This window comes from Malaya genurostris, chromosome 3, assembly GCF_030247185.1.
Source record: "Malaya genurostris strain Urasoe2022 chromosome 3, Malgen_1.1, whole genome shotgun sequence".
Classification (NCBI taxonomy): Eukaryota; Metazoa; Arthropoda; class Insecta; order Diptera; family Culicidae; genus Malaya; species Malaya genurostris.
In genome coordinates this window covers 186,150,343-186,167,993 of record NC_080572.1, presented here as the reverse complement: position 1 = coordinate 186,167,993, position 17,651 = coordinate 186,150,343, and positions in this window count along the sequence as shown.

Genomic DNA, 17,651 nt, shown 5'->3' with positions numbered 1-17,651 from the left:
CAGTGTTTGGCACAAAGGTTTAATAGCAAAAATGTCTGATTTCCAGTTTCCTATTTATTTGATCAAAATGATTCAAAATTATTTAACTGATCGTACTCTTCAGGTTAGCTATCAGAATTGTAAATCTGAATTGCTACCCGTACGAGCCGGTGTTCCGCAGGGTTCGAGTGTAGCTCCAATCTTGTATAATATTTTCACTTCTGATCTTCCAAATCTACCCGTTGGTTGTCAGAAATCGCTATTCTGTGACGACACAAGTCTGTTAGCCACAGGTAGAAATCTAAGAGTGATCTGCAGTCGCCTACAAAGAAGTTTAAATATTTTCAGTGATTATCTGTCAAAATGGAAAATTAAACCAAATGCAGCAAAAACGCAATTAATTATCTTTCCTCACAAGCCAAGAGCTTCTTTTCTTAAACCAAACAATAATCACATTCTCAAATTGAATGGCTTGGAATTGACATGGTCTGATCAAGCTAAATACTTAGGTTTAACGTATGACAAAAAACTCACTTTCAAGGATCACATTGAAGGAATCCAGGCAAAGTGTAATAAATATATTAAATGTTTATATCCTCTTATAAACAGAAATTCTAAGCTCTGTCTAAAAAACAAATTGTTAATTTATAAACAAATTTTCAGACCAGCCATGCTTTATGCGGTACCAATTTGGTCAAGCTGTTGTTCCACCAGGAAGAAAACGCTTCAAAGGATTCAGAATAAAATTCTGAAAATGATTCTGAAGCGTCCTCCCTGGTTTAGTACAAATGAGTTACACAGACTCACAAATATAGAACCATTAGATGTAATGTCACATAATATTATAAGCAAATTCCGACAAAAATCGATGCAATCTTCAATTGAATCGATTCGCTCTCTGTATTAGTTAGTAAGTTAGTATATAAGTTCCTTTTCCCCATTACACAATACAAGTAGGTTTAGAATTTTCCCTACACAAAAATCTCAGAATTGCGGAAGCAAATGATGTCTTCATGGTAATAACCAAATCATATATATATTTAACAGGGCTGAAAAGTCACCACTTGTGGCTGAACACCCAATTTAAATCTTAATAATTTAATTTTAACTCATATTCCAATAAATAGTTATTTAAAAAAAAAAAAAAAAAAAAAAAAAAAAAAAAAAAAAAAAAAAAAAAAAAAAAAAAAAAAATGTTAAAACTGGCAGCACAAGTTGATAAATTATTGACTTTGAATAACAGTTACCATAACCTTGGTTACTGGTTTTAAACAGATTTTACAATGTAAACAAAACAAATGTTGATGCCATTCCACAAGCCGAACATTCGATCGAGGACGATTTTGGCCGCTGCCAGAGGCTTGTTTCAATTGTAGTGGAAAATCTTGTGTCACCGTGTCTTGGAATTTTCCTACCAGCACAATTTTTATCAGCTGTCGTATAAACCGAGCTGAGATGGATGAATTCTGGTCTTAGTCAATTGAGTGTAAAGAAAAACAAGAAAAAAAACAATATATGTCGATATACAAATCCGATCTATTTCACTATAGCTAGAGTGTTGAATTAACGCAACAACCGTTCATGACTAGCAAAGATCTATTTAGAGCAAGCCCGAACGATTGAAACATCTGGAATAAAGCTCTCCTATCCATGACGGAAGATTCCGAAAATTCTCTGAGAGAATAAAAACAGTAAGCCTACTATCAAATGTTATTACCAGACAAATATTAGCACAGTAATATAAGTTAATTATATAAAAAAACAAAAACCAAACAAATCATATCCATTACACCGATTTCTTGCTTATTATCGTTTACATGAGATATCGATTCAAGTTGTATGTGGAGTGTTTTGAACAATACTTCCAATGCTTTCGGAACCGGAATCCGAGTTTGCCATCAACTAACAAGACCAATTTGAGTACAAAAATCTGGAATGAGTTATTCCTATGTATTAATTAAAATATATTGTACAAAATAAACATATTCGCAAGGGATTTTATAGCATCAAATTATCCTTAAGCTGTAAATGTTCGTAGACAATCCGATTTCACGCTAAGAGTCACTGTTTGTTTATTTTAACACTGGTCACTAGAGATGGGCAATTCGCTCCTGAGCTGTTCCAGTGAATCGAATCATTGAAGTGAGCTGACAGCTCACAGCTCTTTTCAAAAGAACCGTAGCTCACCAGCTCACTCATTTGCTACCCAGTTCAATGCATTATGACGAAGGGAACACGCTACGAGCTGATCGGATCTTCGGCTCTTTAAGAGATTCAATTTAGTCGACATCAATTAAAGATAAGTTAATTCGCATTGCATTCCTTGATTCATTACAAATCAATGATTCAATTTCGAGCATGCATATGAAAGAAAACCGGTGCATAAGAAAAACGGCACACAAAATGAACCTTAAGTTTAAACTAAAAGAGCTGATGAGCTGATACATCGAATCGATTCACTTTGGTGAGCTGATCGGTTCGGAGCTGTTCACCAAAATGAGCTGTTTTGCACACCTCTACTGGTCACTTGGTAACTAGTTCGTAGCAACTAGAACAGTGTTGCTCAAAAGATTATTTTTTTATATTAGTAAGGGGTCACTCAATTTATGGTAACCGGTGGTAAATCGTTTACGAACACTTTTAATGCCGACTTTTCTTCGGAGTGTCAGGTCGTGTCGTCGGTTGAACTTTTTATTGTCTCAAGGACAGTATTAATAGTGTTGAAGATATACCTGAAACGAAAGTACTAGGAGAAAATGTTGTGGCAGTGAATATTGTTAATACAGTTGATATGTGTTATAGATCTAATTTGATTTCTTTGATAAAGTTGACTACTTCTTTGAAAATATTGATGTTTTTCGATTTAAACAATTCAATTAAAGATGGGAACTTGCAATCAAACGAATATTTAGAGCGAACGCGAGTGAACTTGTTACAGAATAGAATTGTATGTTGCGAGGTTTCCGCCTCTTGACAAATTTCGCAGTTTTCATCTAGTTCGATTTTCATTTTAGTCAGCCAATATTTTGAGTAATCATGACCAGCAAGCAATCTATTCAGCAGCCTTGTTTCTTCATTAGTCAATCCTTTGTCGTAGAACCACGGTTTCTTTTCTATTGATTTTTGAAATTCAAAAAATTTGTTTCCTTTTCCTTTTACTACAGCATAATCATGATACCACGAGTTGGTTTCTTGTGTGATTCGACGTTCTATGCATAAATATGAATCTTTTAGAAGAATTACATTAGATATGATATTAGTTTCATTTTAACCATTTTTTACCAGTGCATCTGCGATTTCATTGCCATTAATCTGTGTGTGACTAGGTATCCATTGAATTGCTACTGACCATCGTAGTACTTTTATAATAATTTGTGTAATTAATCTACTGCCAACACCATCAATTAATGTATTGTTTATCATTTCACATGCCGATTTTGAATCAGTGTATATGACTGCGTTTCGAATTTCATTTCTATCAATATCATCGAGTGCTATATCTATTGCTATGATTTCAGCTGTTGTTATAGACGTCTCTGTTTCAAGTCTCAACGTAATCCTCGAGTACGTGTATTCGTTAAATACACCAACGCCACATGTTCCATGTCCTCTTGATGCATCCGTAAAAAGTTTTGGTCTACCTTTATAGTTCATAGTAAATAGTGTAGCCTGTCGTAGTTGTACTAAACTAGAATTGTGTTTGCTTCCTGCCATTCCTTCTAAAGAGCTTTTTACTGTAATATTGATTTTTGTGTCAATTTGCTCCAGTGGAGATACTTTAACAATTATTTCGTGATATTCAATGTACGTTTGTTCTAAATAAGATAATTTGTTACTATCAATATCTATAAGATTATGATAGGTGAGTTGTGTTGAGACTACGTTTTTGGAATGAAAATATCTTGCAATTTCTTTAGCTGTATTCTGTTTATGTTGCTTCTCTACCGGTTTTTGACCTCCTATCGCCATGAGTGTATTTAATGATGTGGTGCGGGTACAGCCTGTCACTCTTCTTAAGCATGTGTTTGTGATTGTCTGTAGGCCTTTTAAATTAATCTTTTTTGAATTTGAACATGTCGATGAACCATATCCTACCATACTATTTATAAGCGAGATATAGACAATTATCAAGGTTTGGGGGTGACTTCCGAATTTACTTCCCGATATTACTTTAATCATATTTAACCTATCGTTCACTTTTCTCTTTACCTCCTTAATGTGTGCTCCAAAACTTAAAAATCTATCGAAAGTTATGCCTAAGTAAGGATACTGTTTTACTGTTTCGATTATTTTGTTTTCAATTTTGATATTTAATGTATTATTACTATTTTGGAATAACATTGCTTTTGTTTTATCGACGTTTATTTGGAATTTCAGTTTAGTCATTTCTGTTATAAATTTATCTATAAAAATCTGTCCTCTTTTATTTATTTTTTCTACGGTATTTGATTTGATTAGGATAGCAAAATCATCTGCAAATTGCATTAGCTCAATATCGTCTTCTATGAGATTATGTAGATTGGCAGTATATATATTAAACAGTGTTGGTGACATCACATCGCCTTGGGGTAGTCCGTTACTTATAAATCTATCTATGGTTTTGTTTCTTGTATTGAATATTATTTTTCTATTTTTGAGAAAACTTGTTATCCACATTATTATTTCTGATGGTATGGAAAAATTATTCATTATTTGTTCCAGCAATGAGTTGTCAACAGTATTAAAAGCATTAGATAGATCCAAAAATATTACTGCTGTTAGGAACCCTTCCCGTTTATTTTGTTTTACTTTGTTTAACAGGTAGTTAGCGCAAGTTAATGTTGAATTGTTTTTACGGAATCCGAATGAGGATTTAGGTATAATGTTATTATTGTCTAGGAAGGTTTGTAGTTGGTATAGAACTTCTGTGTTTATTGTTTTAGTAATTGTTGGTATTAATGATATTGGTCTTTTTCCTTCTATTAGCGGCCCTTACACGATCATTAAAAGTGTCATTACTAAAAAGTAATGACACTTTTAATGATCGTGTAAGGTCTACGAGTTCAGTAATGACACGAGTAATGATGGAATTCCGGATTTTCCATCATTACCAACATTATTTCTTCTTCTTATTTCTTTTGTGGAAGTGCTGAATATCTTTAGAACTATACGCGAAAAAATGACAAAGTATAGATTTAAATGGTTAATATTTCATTAACCTTAACGTTTCAATGGCAAATCCAATTTATTTTCAGCTAAACGAAAATAAAAATATTGCTATTGCTATTGCTGGAGTAGTTACAAATACTCATCATTAATAATGAACGTGTAATGCTAAAAAGTAATGATGTACAGTAATGCAGTAATGACGAGTGTTTGAGCAGAAGTGTCATTACTTAGTAATGACACTTTTAATGATCGTGTAAGGGCCGCTATTGATGATTGGTCTTTACCAGGCTTTGGAATGGCTATTATTTTAATGGTTTTCAATGTTATCGGTAGGTAGCAATTTTTCCAGCATTTATTAATTTCTTTTATTAAGGATTCTTTAGATTCTATTGATAATGTTCGTAGCATTTCGTATGTGATTTTGTCTTCTCCTGGTGATGACCTTTTTTTCTTGTTAACTATTCTTTCAAATTTTTGGATGTTCATCAAATCATAGTTAATGCAATTATAAGAAGATTGCAGGGGTTGGATGTCATTTATACCAAAGTGCTTATCAATAAATTGATTTGCTAAATTTTCGTCGTCGTGTAAAATATTATTTGTTTGAGTTTTGTATTTACCTGTTATTTTATTAATTTTATGCCATAACTCATTCGAGCTTGTTTTTGGGTCAACACTAGAAACAAACTCGATAAACTTATTTTGAATTTCTTCTCGCTTGTTTCTATTAAAAATTGCTTGATGTTTTTTGAATAAAATGAGATTTTCTAAGTTTGAGTTTTTGTTGAAATTTTTTCTTGCTCTTTGTTTATCTTTCCAAGCTTGGTCTACTTTTTCAGACCACCAGAATTTTGCAGAGTACTTATTTTTAATTTTATTATTTTTGTAAATTTTTTGAACCATTTTTTGAAAATCGTTAATACTATTTATTTCTGACAAGTTAATATTATTTATTTCTTCGTGTATTTTCTTGTTATTATATGTGTATTGAGGTCTTGATATTGTTTTGCTTTGAAAAATGAAGTTTATTTGTATGATTAGGTGGTGGCTCCCTATACTTTCATTTATTTCAATACTAAATCTAATCGAACTATTTTAATGGCAACGACTTGCGTTGACTTGGATATACCGTTAAACGAGATTTCTGTATATCCCCAATCTTGACGCAAATATATACCTGATCCACCATAACTATCATCTCTAGATCTTAAAATTTTGTGGTAGTGAGAAATGTTGTATTTTCTTGATTCTTCATATTCTGTTTTAGTCCACGTTTCAGATAACAAGGCTGCTGAGTAGTCGCCGCTAGTCAACATCCTGTGCAATTCGTCTTTGTTCTTATGTATGCTTTGTATATTTAACTGTATCATTTCAAATGTATCCATTGCTGAAAGTTTAAAATATAGTATTATCTAATTTGAAATGTTTTTTAGATACTTCCTTTATAGTTTGTTTTACTTCACGTGGAAATTCGCTTTTCTGAACCAACTCACTGTAAAAGTTCATAAACGTGCCTCTCATATTTTTGTCCGCTGTTTCCTTTGCTGCTTTCCCGGCCTCGGATATAATGTTCCTCCATCGTTCCTCTTCAGTAACTGTAAATGGATTAGAAAATGCGTTATTCCGGTTATTACATGTAAGCTTCATTCTGCTTGGCGCTTGGTTGCCATTTTCCGTCTTCGTTCGTTTTTCTTTGACTTCGTTTTGATTTTGGCTCACGCTGGTGAACATTTGTCCATTGTTTGCCTTGTTATCCATCCTGCGTTTGGGGATCGTTCCTGTTACATCCGAAGACTTTCTTACAAACTTTCCTGCCACTATTTTTGAGAAACTTTCTGCTGGTGTTGGATCCGTTGCAGAATCTACCAAAGATTCATACATATTTCTGGTTAAGGTCGGTGTTACTAATTCACGGGCTTCGATGTATGTTAGACTGTTTTTAGCCATCACGGCTTTGATGGTTCTTTGTTTCTCCTTTTCCGGACAGTTATCATCTGTTGTTTTATGGTCTGAAGACTTGCAGTGTAGGCATCTAGTAGCATTCGTACAAATTTGGTGGGTTTCTTCTTCATCGTGGATTTGTGCACAGTTGGTGCAGCGCTGCTTCCCTTTACAATTTTCAGTTTTATGGTTGAAACGATGACGCTTTCCACAGAACAAAACCTTCTGAATGAATGGCTGAACCTTTTGGACACAGCAAAAGAGTTTGACTTTCTCAGGCAACTGTTTCGCACGGAATGTTACTCTTACTCGGTTCGTCGGTCTCGGTCTACCATCCGCAAATCGATTTAACCTATAGACATCCATCACTTGACTTTCGCACTCGATTTCTTGTTTGATTTCCTCAACCGTGCTAGGACTCCGGTAATACAAATCAGATGATACAAATCAGATGATACAAATATACGCCTTATAGCCGCATTCTTTTATTTGCTTATCTCCAACAAAATTATTGGCCTTCGTGAAGCTATTCATGAAGACGATGATTTTATTTCTTCCGAGGTACTTGAGTTCAATTACGTGGTTCCGATATTGATCCATTTTCCGAATGAGTGAACCTAACGAAAATTTATTGATTTTCTCATCATTTGCACTTTCCACGTAAATTCTGTACGGTCCATCATCCTGAATTGTGTACAGATAGGTTTCCGTTTTACGTTAAGCTGCTGTGGCATTTTGGGTTTCCATTTCCGTTTCATTTTTGTCTCCAGGGTCAGGGGGACGCAAACCGCCACCACCGTCCGTCATAATTCCTTCTTTTTGGATCTCAAACAATCTACGATTCGATTCCGATTGCAAAATACAGTCGAAAAATGTTCCTCTGTCTCTGAAACGAGAAAAATTCTTTAGTTTTCACCACTTATCAAATACAGTAGAAAAACTTGACCGTGCTCCTTGGCGGGAAAATTTAGAATGATGTATTTCCTTAATTCTCGGTTGATTTTCAAAGGGCCGAATGAGCAAGTGACAGCCTCTCTTTGTTTACTTTCTCTTTCGATTATTGTGACACGATTATAAAATTTTTCGAAGATTTTACAATTCTGTTGGGAAGTCGAAGGTTTCGGGTATCATTTTATACAAATAGTTGAATGATAAACGTGGAAACCGCTACTAAATTAATGGAAGAGAAATTACACAAAGAGATACTGTCACTTTTACCGCGATTTGAAAATCAACCGTGAATTCAATTTTAGATTTGGATTCTGGATCTAAATCGACGTAAACATTTCAAAAGGACTTAAAAGCAATCGATAGATTCTCTTTGTTTACTTTTTCATTCGATTATATCTGCGTTGTTTTACAAATATTCATCACATATCTAGTACTGTTAGAAAAATGAAAATATTGGCTTTCACTCCACACGAATATTTTGTAAGTAAATCTCGATGAACATTAGAAAAGGTCCCAAGTGCAACTGACAGATTCTCTTTCAGTTATTACGGCATATTCTTGTGTTTTCCAACAATTTCTTAACTACAGATCGAAGGTCGATGGGTTCAGTCGTCATTCTATGTAAAAAGTTAGAGAGTAGGATTACCGATAGGACCGTAATAATCGAAAGAGAAAGTAAACAAAGAGAAACTCTCATTAGCACTTAGGACCTTTTCTCGTGTTTGTTTTCAAATGAGAAAATTAAGGAGTTATTGGAAGAAGAGAACGTAAACAAAGAGAAACTCTAATTGGTTTATGTGTCCTTATGAAATGTTCTCGTCGAAATGTTAGATCTCACGCGTTTTTTTTTCATTACGGCCAATGAGCCATTAGCGGACCTTACACTATCATTAAAAGTGTCATTACTAAAAAATAATCTCATTTTTATGAACGTGTAATGGTGCAGTAATGACAAGATTTCTATCAAATTTGAAATACATCATTACTTAGACATCATTAAAAATGACAATAATAATGCTCGTGTAAGGGCCGCTATTCATCAACATTCACTGTGAAGAGTAATTCCGAATGATTCGGCACTCGCTGAAAGTAAGTCATAATAGTTAACGGCAGAGAAAAGTTTTCTCTTTCTTCTGGTGTTAAATTTAAAACTCTATCTTCATAGCTCGCTTGCAATTTCTTTCGAATGTGGAAGTTGACAGGTGGCTTATTGGTCGGTCTAAAAAAAAAGGTGGGTGGGTAATGTCAGAGACATAATTGGATGTCGTGAATACGAAAAAACTGATACGCTCCCATCACTTTTCCGAATATCAGTTAGTTGATTGATTGTATGAATTGTGCAAGATTTCCTCTTTTTCACTAATAGAGTTTGAAGCGATGTACCTACATTAAAATACAGATTAGTTACATTAAACAGCTACTATTCTACAACTATATATTCCAAACTTGAAACAATTCTTTTATAATTTGCTAATATAGCAGGCTAGGTACGACAAATTTGTAGTTTATTTTTATTGATGCTACAAAGTTCGAAGATATCTGATTCTTCTCGAAATTTCAGTACGAGACAATTGCAATGGGCTGGTCTGAAATGTATCGACGATCTTCGGTATGCAAGAGTCATTCTAATAATAATAATGATAGTAATAATAATAATAATAATAATAATAATAAGAAAAATAATAATAATAATAGTAATAATAATAATAATAATAATAATAATAATAATAATAATAATAATAATAATAATATTAATAATAAAACAGATTAACCTGTTTATATGACAACCCTGTTTCGCATGGCATATTTTTACACGGTCCCATACTAGTATAAAAATGTGTTCAACATTCGCTTTCGCATTGCCGTTCGTAATTGAATGTGTTAGTGACGGTACAAATCTGCTTTTCTACCTGTTTCGGTGCCATCGTTCTGACGGTGTCTCGTACATACAGAGTAGCTGCTTTAACTCAAATGACGCTATTTCTCACATCACATTTCAATTTATACTGGTAGCGGTGTACGGACCTCCCCTTCGCAGAACGGGAAACAGTGAGACGATATAAAAGAGAGAGTTAGTAGAGCGGCAGTCAGTAATACTGAATTGGCTGCCTAAAGGTTAACAACTTCTTGTGGAATTTTCACGCGGAAACACGCACACAGGAGGAACAATTAAGGGCAAGGCAAAGTCCCGCTCGAACCGTGCTGGTCTGCAGTTCCCAGTTGGCAAAATCCATCGTCTGCTCCGGAAGGGAAACTACGCAGAGCGTGTCGGTGCCGGTGCACCGGTCTATCTGGCGGCAGTGATGTAGTACTTGGCTGCCGAAGTGTTGGAATTGGCCGGTAATGCTGCCCGCGACTACAAGAAAACGAAAATCATCCCTCGCCATCTGCAGCTGTCCATCCGTAACGACGAGGAGTTGAAAACCCCGTCCTTTTCAGGACGACCACATAACTGTGATAAAGAAATATTTAGGATTGCTTTAAATTTAGCCAGTTCTGATACGCCTGGAAAGTAGAATGCGCAAATCAAGTGAAAACATTTGTTCTAATAATTTGTATAAAGTATACTAGTATAAAGATGTTTCTAAATCAAAATTTTCTGTTTCGTATTGCGAGACAGCGTTACTGTCCTGCCGTAATTGAATGTGTTAGATATCATGATCAAAAAGCGCCCCATACTAAAGAATGCAACTCTTTCGCACGGCATATTTGTGTACTAGTATAAAGATGTATTCAACATCATCACTTCCACTTTCGCATTGCCGTTCGTAATTGAATGTGTTAGTGACGGTGCAAATTAATTTAACTTCTCGTGTGTGCCTTGTTTCGGCAACAGTTGCTCGGAAAATGGTAGGAAAGCGATAAAATTCAACTAATTCTTTATGATTATTTTTAGCACTTAAAAGTGCTATTTGAATTTGCTGGAATTTTCGGCTGCCTTTCATCCGGTTCTCGCTGTCATCGTGCTGACACTCGTGCTTTAACTTAACTGCCGCTATTTTTCACATCACCTTTGTTAGAATTCCTTTCCTGTACGCAGAACGGGAAACAGTGAGACGACAGGTCCACGATGTTGCTCTCGTGTGTCTTGTTTCGGGAACAGATGCTCAGCAAATGGTAGGAAAAATGAAGCACTCAACTTTTATATGGATGCTCTTGTATAGATGCAGACATCTCGCGTTCTGATTGGCTGGTGCTGTCATGGGTTAAATCAAACAGGTTTTTCAATAGTGTACTATTGAAAAACTTCAATGTTGTTGCAATACACGTTCAAGTTGAAAAATTTCGATTCTATTGGTAGTTAGATTATATAAATCCTTCTACAGATCACTGAGCTATGAGCTTCCAGAATACGAGAAAGGCAAACGCGCCATATGAATTATCCTCTTTGACACTCGTTTGTACCAAACATTTAAGAAAAGTTTAATTTTGAACTATTTAAGATTATGTCACACAACTGAAAATTTTATCATTAAATTGTGATCATATTTCCGATGGCATGTTGCAAGAATTATGTTGATTCATTAGATACAACAGAAGATATTCACGATCAAAAACTTATCACTCTCTCAGAGGGTAAATTTTGAAAAGGCGCCCCATAGTAAAGTAAGTCGTATTCACGACAAAAACGCGTGATCTGAACTCCGAACCGGAATTTTGGGACTGACTTCTGAACCACAATTCAATTCCTGAATTTATCTACAGAATTTAATTCTAGTTTTAGAAATTAGTTCAAAAATAAGTTCCAGGATTCAGAACCTGCATGCTGGAACTAAATTCGAAATTAGTATTGTGATACTAGATTTTGGAACTAATTCAGTTCCTTTATTTCGATTCGGAATTCAAGTTTAGGATTCAGTTTCAAAATTGAATTCGGAGTTGTTGAGTTCAGTTCCAGAATTCCAGAACTAAAGTCATGAGCTAAATTCTCGATATGGATTCCGAACTTTAATTTTGCAACTGAATTCGGAGTAAGTTTAAGATTCCGAATTTAGTTCTTTAATTCTGCTGCAGTTCCTCCAGTCCAGTTTTGGTGTAGACAAATAAATGATGACAAAAGGTACTGAACAGTGAACAGTTGTAGTATCGGAAAATTTCACAAATCGGTTCGTTTTAGAACCTTTAAATTATTCCCAAATAAATATGCACAGTTTTCCTTCGCTAAATATGTAAATCTACAAAAATACAACTATTACGTTGTTTGTTGTATTGTTTTATTTCCATTCGTTCAGCATTATTTGTGTGGCAGAATATGTTTGTCGCCAATAGGCAGTGTTGTGAAAAAATTTAAATTTCGAAAATCGCTGAAATTATTCACAAATGATTTTCAGACAAAACAATCATCGATCAGAAAACTCGCTGCAGAAAAGTTCAGCACTGATTTTTTGACAACGCGATTAACACTGAAACTGATTTCACATGGCGAAAAATCAGTTGTGCAAAGTCAACTAGCGAACATTCTACTCGATGATATTCAAGAAAAAAAGCAGAAAGTTTTTGGAAATGAATTTTCATAGCCGTTATATCACAGACTAACAGACAGGACACTCTAATTAGATTCTTCAATCATTTTAACGGTCATTTCGAATATTCCTTTAGTTGGGACAGTACACGCATATGTCATGATGTCGCCACGTTACCCTATCAAAAACATCCTGTCTGTCATCTAGACTGTGTTTATTTTTTTCATTTACCAACAGAGTTGCGATTCATACAGAATTACCTGTAATGTATTGATTAGTATACGTCCATGCGAATTTCATGCAGGATACAGATTTAATACATACTGCCAAAACTATATACATAATTGTGCTACTTCTCATCCTCCAACGCAATACAAAATCGAACCCGTTTTGTTACAATATTTACTTGCTTCTGGTCTACCGTAACTTAATTTCGGATGAAAATTACCAACACAATAAAAAATAATCTGGATGAGCAACGTTGAGAAAAATAAATGGTTACCTTCCAACATCGCTAGAAAAGTTAAATATATTATCAACGTAATCCAATAATTTATTATGATGATTCATTTTCAAATATTATGATGAAATCAGGCTTTCCTGCAAGCAGCTGATTGGTGTTGACAAACGAGGGGAAACCAACTAGTAAAAAAACTTTCACATAACACAAGGGGTGTACCGATAGTAAATAGTTCGCGCAGTACAATATAGGTGGAACTAGTGCATCACGAAAAATTATTTTTATAAGAATTTACTCATACTGTCATGTCTGTTAGTCTGTGGTTATATATCAACCATTTGCAGAAGAATTAACATAAATTATTATTAATAAAAGCAGCAAATGCTTTGATAAATAATAGTTATTATGATCATCAATAAAAACAATCACAAAGCATCTTATGCAGCTGATTAAAAACTATTAGTCTGAATAACGTACGCAGAAGTAACAGGAGCGCAGACTATCGATACCGAGATTGATACGCTAAATCAAATGCGGCAATAAAACGATGCGCCTACTGTGTGTTCAAATCATACTGACACTTCGCTTTCACATGTCATCCAAGTCAGTCGATAAAACAAAACCGCTTACGTTCGGGACAGAAGAAACCAAGTACAGTATTGTGTAGTGAACAATAGAACTACCTCAAAATGAGTGAACCAAACGAACAAAAGCTACCGCCGACACGAAAGAATACAATTGTTGACTTCAGGCAGTGCAAAATTCGACCTTCGATACGAGAACTTGAAGGCAAGGATGGCTTTTATCGTATTAAAGAACGTTCGCTGGCAACTCTTCACCGATTGAATCAGTGCCATCAAAGAGAGTTGGAAATCATCGCAACAACAAAAAACCCGGCATGGCTCATTTAACATAGAATCGACACCAGTGCGAGAGCGAATTTCTCTCGATGACATTTCTGAGAATCAAAGGTTAGCACGCTGCTGTGGGGATCCTCTCTGAAGCAACAAACGGTTGCTTATTCTCGTTTCGCGATCCGATTCTATACAGGCAGTTGATAATTGCGATAGAATCATTTTACTATTGCCGCTTATTCTAACTACGTGCATATAATCTTTGTATAAGTTGTGTCTATGAAAATGTATGTGAATGCTCCACACAAGGGTTTGGAAATATTGCAACCTAGTATGAGAATCATCAAGTCGAATCATCGATTCGATTTTCTGCGATAATTGTCAACTTGCGATTCTCTTGGTAAATTCCACACAGCGGATCATTATCAGACTGCAATTTTTTTAAGGGCCGAGAAATACTCAGAGTATGAAATGGAGCGAAGGAATGTAGAAAAATTCTCTCGCGGTTCATGCATTGAGAGACTCGAGTTCTTGTAGCATCGGAAATCACACACAACACCGACGATGAAGCAATAGATGATGAGATAAGCCGCGGACAAAGTGACCCCCTATCCTCGTTGGATGGAAATGGAAACTCATCTCCCCCTAGAAAAAAGGGTGACAACGATATCCAATAGCAAAAAAAGTTTTTTTAAGTAACAAAAATGTAAGCCAATCGGCCACGTAACGTTTTTACTCAAAAAGGCCAGAATAAAAATTTTATTATAAAAAAATACATGCTGACAATGTTGCGCTCCTTTTACTTCTGTAAATCAAATTCATGCTGAATAACGCTTTATTCGGTTCAATCTAAATAGTGCAGCGTAATCAACCAGCTGGAATTAAAGCAACCTTTCCTCGTTATAATTGCTGTTTGAAATGTGGGAAAAATATTGTTGTTCATATTGACCACCCTGTGTGCATCGTAAATATCGCAGTTTCGATTTAGTGATGATCAGTAGAGATATTTTATTGATGAAAATATAATAATTAAATCTTCCACGAATCACTTTGGCGCAGTAGAAATGTTGTATCGAAATATAATCGGAGACTCTTCTCTCTTTCGATTATTTCTTTAAGGTTGTTTCTGTGGGTGAAATTTCGTCATCAAGTTTCGCTAACACAAAAAATCACTTGTGAATTTCGAGGTTCAGAGTTTTGTGAATGCTTGTCTCATGAATTAAAATCTCGGAAGTGATTTTTTCAGTGACTGAGTTTTTTTTTGAGAAAATCTCATGAGCTGATTTTTTTACGAGTAATAATGAAATAAACTTTTTCTGATCATGATTTTCCCAACACTGTACTTTAGTGTAGATGCACCGTTACGATTCTGGAAGCGAAACAGTAAAAGTGGTAAAATTTACAACAAATAACTGATTCGAACGATTATCTATATTTGAAAGTATGACAGAAGCATGTAAGTTTTATTCACGTCCTGCAGTAAGGTCTGTGACAGAACCCACTCGCCTTTTTGTCTGGAAAACAAGAATTAACTATGATTAGTAGAGTATAATTTTTAACAGAATAAACTTCTTCATTAATGTCGTCGCTTGAGAAAACTTGAGACTGTCCCAAGATAATTTCATCAAAAAAACACTTTTCACGAAACTGTACTGGCTTGGCATTTAGCAACGGGGGTTTGAGCAAACCTGATATAAAAAAAGAGTTGGAAACCGACTCGATTTTCAGTTCAACAACGTTGAAACTAAGTTCGAAACTAGCTTCAAACAAACGGTTTGAAAGCAGTTAGTGCGGAAACTGTGTTAGGTTTGGTATCAAGCGAAAACGATATAACAAATGTGATTAGCTCGTATTGTGCTTTGAATTCTTCGGAATTCATATTCAAAGTGGATATTGGCTGGTGGCTCATTGAGCATCACCCCAAAATACTTGAGAAATCACGGGTTCGTTGGGATAACGGCTAATAATCCATATACAATCACTTTGATTAGGAAACGTGACGAACAACGTTGCCTGGTAAACCTGGATTTATCGGTATTTATACAGATATTTTATCTCTATACCGCATTACAGATATGTACTCCCAAAATACCGATAATTCACGGATCGTACAGATAAATACCGATTTTCGTTGATAGCGTAGATAGACAGACAGGAGAAAAGGCTGTGCTACTGCAAGCACTTAACTGAGCGGCGAGAGGGGTATGTTAGATATCGGCACAAAATGTCATCTAGAGTTTGAATAAAAGATTCTTTTTCCCGAACTTAAACGATACACTTATATTCACTTCCTTCTTAATAGATTTACACTATAACACAATGACTTCCCTACACCACATAATTCTGTGCCTGACCTAACTTCTATCAGTTTTTATGTTAATCACTTAAAAAACTTTGCTTTGTGTCTTCATCTCTGCTTTATCTCGAGTGATGGTGTCCAAGTTTGATTACGGTGTTAGACGGACGCCCATGGATCAACACTCTCAACAGTTGAATTAAGAAGCTCATGGATCAACACTCGCAGCAGTTGAATTAAGAAGCTTCGATAAACTCAGAAACGGCCCTTTTCATACTCATAATATTGCTGCCCAACCAAAAATTGTGTATATTTCAGCTTTACGTATATCTGGAATTCACTGCTAACTCTTAAATGCGAAATGTTCTTTTCTGTCGTTTTACGCTTTTTTTTGTGTGTTCTAACTCACCCATACATATAATCAATATACATGTTTTCATTGCTATGGATATATGCGACTGCCGCGCGATCGCGTCGCTTGTGTGCATAATGAATTAACTTGTCCGAATATGTTTTTCCTCGCTCAGTGGTACATGTTTTACTGACTGATGCAATATGTTGGCTACCGTGAGCAACGTAAAAACTTTACTAGTATACTATCTGTACTAGCTAAGGTGTAGCGAAAAAAACCGTGGCAGGCCTTATGGCACGCCGTCTCACTTTCAGCCACCTGGTTGGGATGACTGGGTGGAAGTAGGTTCAGATGCCCTTTTCCTGATTTGCGCTGATCCGGCTCTGAGCGTAAAGCTAACCCTCGCATGGCCTCACTGCATCGCATAGGTAACCATGGGATCATGATAGCGACTACTTTCGGCTGGGTTTGACGGTAGCCATAAGGGGGACCCATATAAAATGAGCTTTACATCAACAACATCGGCGTCGAGTAAGGAGGTAAACCCTTTCGCAAGATGGGGTTTGAGGAGGTCTCCATCCAGAACGGGTGCGAGAGAGGAGAGCGAAGCAGTAGCTGAGGAGACGAGTGACAGCAATGTCCACGTCAAACCAGTGAACCAGCCTGAGTCCCAGGAGCAAGGGAAGGAAGTAATCAAGCCGAGTATGACAGCGGTCATAGAACAACTCGACGCGATTATTGAATTCGCGCAGGAGAAATCCAACATCAGCAAGGAGCTGAAGGCGAACTTGCTGAAGCTACGTAAGGCCGTGAACGTAGCTAAAAGGGACCAAGAGGCGTTGATAGTGCGGCTAGAGGGTGGCGGAAAGTCGGAGAAGTGTTCTCAAACAGAGCCCTTCACCTTCGATTCCGACAAAAAACAGGACTATGCGCTCCGGCTCACGATTGAGCGGAATAAACAGCGCCGGAAACGCGCCAGGGATTCTCCAGGCAGTAAACGCCTGACTCCCAAGGCCAAAAGGAGCAAAGACCATGGCGGAAATGATGGGGCGAAGGAACGTGGCGAGGGGCTCAACCCAAACCTCGGCACTCGAACCCCGGATCCGAGCCATGTAACCGAACCCGGCGAGAATCCATGGGTGAAGGTCGCCAAGAAGAAAAGGGTCCAAAAAGATGCTGGGCCCATTCCCGCGAGGAGGGCTAGGGA